Here is a 3,720-nt window from a genome sequence, read left to right as displayed (position 1 = left end):
AGCCATCGTGGCCACAAGGATAGGCATGTCACATCTGTGTAAATTCTAATAGAAGTGGCTAGTTCCAGTCTATGCAGCATTTAGTAAGTTTGAAACAAGTTATAGGTATCACCCAATATAAGCATATTTCAAATACAACCTCCTCTATGTGTTCATATACAATGTACTTACTTTTAACAATTACATCCAATTCTGTTATTCTTGAATGCAATAAATTTTTAAAATGTATCTAACATAGATGTATGTGACATTATACAGACCGAGCAGGTTGTATTTAAGAATAATATGTATATGCAAATACACATGCATGTAATATATAGCAATAGTAAAAGAGGCCATGAAGTAATTAAAAGGTATGTAACATTTCTATAACTGAATTATTAGATTATTATGAAATTTTTGTTAGGTTCATAAATATTTATTTATTGACTTTGTTTTTTATGGTCTTAAATTTTATGCTTACCTACTATTGTATAAAGCAAGTGATTCCTACAATGATGGTATAGAGTTAGGATAGACATCAGAAATCATTTCTATTAGCTTTAAAATGGTGCTTAATTTTCAAACCACACAAAATACAACTTGCAATACACGATTTTATATTTCAGACCATATTTCTTAGAAAGAATTATCAATTTCTTCATTTATATTTCAAGGACTCATTAACTGAAGTGGTTAGTCACCCTCCAGGTTGCTAACTGTGATGCTGGTCCCGGGTTTTCATGCTCTGCGCTGGGGACAAGGCAGGCAGAAGCTATCTGCCTGGGACTTCATCTGTTGTACATTATGTTCCTGAGAAAATACAGGACTCCATTCCTGCAATGGGGAGGCAGAATGATAGCTCCATGGTTGAGTTCATCCTCTTAGGCTTTTCTCACCTTCCTGAGCTCCAAGCACACCTGTTTAGAGCTTTCTTGGTTATTTATTTGATGACTCTGACAGGAAATGCTATTATTGTCACTGTCATCTTCCTGGACCAGAGCTTGCACATCCCCATGTACCGGTTCCTGCAGAACTTGTCAGTGGTGGAAGCGAGCTTCAGCACAGCCATTATGCCTGAAATGCTGGTGGTCCTCACCTCCGAGAAAGCCACCATTTCCTTTGGGGGCTGTTTTGCACAGATGTATTTCATTCTTCTCTTTGGTGGGACTGAGTGTTTTCTCCTGGGGCAATGGCTTATGACCGGTTTGCTGCAATCTGCCATCCTCTGTCCTACCCGGTCATTATGAACAAAAGGGTCTTCATGAAACTACTGATATGCTCATGGATATCAGGGATCATGGTAGCAACTGTGCAGACCACATGGGTGTTTAGCTTCCCTTTTTGTGGTCCTAGTAAAATTAATCATATATCATGTGAAACCCCAGCCGTGCTGGAGCTTGCATGTGCAGATACATTCTTGTTTGAAGTCTATGCCTTCACAGGCACCATTTTGATTGTCATGGTCCCTTTCCTGTTGATACTCTTGTCTTATACTTGGATTCTTTTTGCCATCATGAAGATGCCATCCACCACAGGGAGGCAGAAGGCCTTTTCCACGTGTGCCTCTCACCTCACGTCTGTCACCCTCTTCTATGGCACGGCCTGCATGACCTATTTGCAGCCCAAATCCAGGTACTCACCAGACACCAAGAAGCTGATGTCATTGGCTTACTCTCTGCTCACCCCTCTGCTGAATCCACTCATCTACAGCCTGAGGAACAAAGAGATGAAAAGGGCCGTGGTGAAATTATGGGAAAGAAAAGTGGCTTTACATACCATGTGAGTTGCTGAGAAGCCCTGAGTATTTGGAAATCACCAAAAGGAATTCTACCTTAGATTAGCAAATCATGGAAAAGGGATCCCTCTCCTAATACTTTCTTTAGTCATTTATTTTTACAAAATATATACATTTTATACCATGATGTAACACTCTTCAGATGTTTGTGAATTTTAGATATTCAGGTTTTTTTTTTACCATGTTGTCATTGAGATGATGCTTCAATAAAATCTAATTTCACATATTCATGTTTAATTCTTTGTTTTTGGGCATCTGATGGAATGGATGGTGTCTTTCTATGTATGACATCTATCTATCTATCTATCTATCTATCTATCTATCTATCTATCTATCATCTATCTATCATCTATTACTTACCATTCCATCTAGTTTGATCTGGTATGTGTCTCTGTGTTTGCTTGTTTGTTTGTCCATTTCTGGGAACTCAATTCATAGCCATATTCTGGTTAAGGAGTTGCTCTATTTCTGTGCTACTACTCTGGCTAGGATTTGTCAATTTAAATAACTATTGCATAATTACATTTTAAAAAGATTATAAGTGCATTAGAAGACCCACCGAGACTCTCTGACACCCAGAACATCAAGAAAATAACAAATGTATGTATTGATTACATTTGTTGTTTCTGGAATGAAAGTCTATGGAGTTAAAAAAAACAATTTATTTGGGAGGGCCAGACTAGTCATTTCTTTGATGGTTTCTATTTGCTTAAAGAGCGTCTTCTTTGGTGAGGGTTGCTAACTATCCTTTTCTGTGTGTGTAAGTTTTGGAATGTAGTAAGAAATTATGCTGCTCTAGCAAAGTTTCAGAAGTAGATTCTTTTCTAAGGTCCATGACCTCACTAGTCCCATGGAGTTGACTAGGTGTCTGGTACCAGTCATGACTTCTTTCTTGTTGATTGGGTCTTAAGTCCAATTCGACAGCTGTTGTTTGCCACTGACTTTGAATGTCATAAAAGTATATTTTAACAGCACAGTAGAATATCATTGCTGACAACTTATTATATTCTTCAAAATTAGTTATAGATAAGATTTTGAATACCTCTAACCCAAAAAAATAAATGTCTAAGGTAGTAGAAATACTGATTGTATTGTTATGGTCATTAAACAATGTATACATGATAAGAAATATCATGTACCTCATAATCAAAGGCATATAATGCATGTAATATGCATATATATCTACAGTAACAACAAAAATGTGCAATACGAGTCTGGAGAGATGTCTTAGCGGTTAAAAGAATTGATTGTTCTTCCAGAGGACCTAGCTTCAATTCTTAGCACCCACATGGTAGCTCACAACAGTTTGTAAATACAGCTCTAGGGGATCTGCTGGGCTTCTGTGGCCACTGCACACATATGGTGCACTGACGGCTATGCAGGTGAAACTCCTATAGATGTGCAATCTGATCACATTCATTTGCTTAGAATGGAGTTCATATTGTTTCTTTTTCTTCCCATTAGAAGCTAGTTTGAATATTTGGTCCAATAGCGTGTGTGTATTTAAAATCTATTTTGAGATATTTTGGCATCCCAAATATGTATCTGCATTAGACTAGACAAAGCCAATGAACTTGGATACATGACCATGGTGTATAAGAATTCAACTCTGTCTGCTGTCTGTTGATATTTTGCAGAACTGCACCATGGATAATATACATGTTCAGCTTGCTCTGTCTGTGTGTCTGCTTGGCTCTCTAATCTTTCCTGGTCAATTTTTTTTTCTTCTCAGAATATCACAGAAAGGCTAGAAGGCTCTATTCTAGTCCCATGATGCTAAGTGTAACCTTCTAACTTGAGTATGTCTATTTTCCTCCTCCAACCTTTAGTGATGACCAGGATGCTGTAAAAAGATCAGCAGAAGCATCTAAACTCGTAAACTATTTGGTGTCATCCTTTTTTAAATTTTATTTATTTATTTTCTCTTATGCACTATATCCCAA

At 37.3% G+C, this 3,720-nt stretch overlaps 1 pseudogene; it reads left to right on the top strand.

The window, feature by feature from the left end:
* The first annotated feature begins 821 nt into the window (after positions 1 to 821).
* On the top strand, positions 822 to 1,765 carry LOC142850917 (olfactory receptor 10A3-like; annotated as a pseudogene).
* Positions 1,766 to 3,720: the final 1,955 nt, after the last annotated feature.

The sequence above is a fragment of the Microtus pennsylvanicus genome, chromosome 5, assembly GCF_037038515.1.
Source record: "Microtus pennsylvanicus isolate mMicPen1 chromosome 5, mMicPen1.hap1, whole genome shotgun sequence".
Classification (NCBI taxonomy): Eukaryota; Metazoa; Chordata; class Mammalia; order Rodentia; family Cricetidae; genus Microtus; species Microtus pennsylvanicus.
This window is presented reverse-complemented; position numbering and strand designations above follow the sequence as displayed.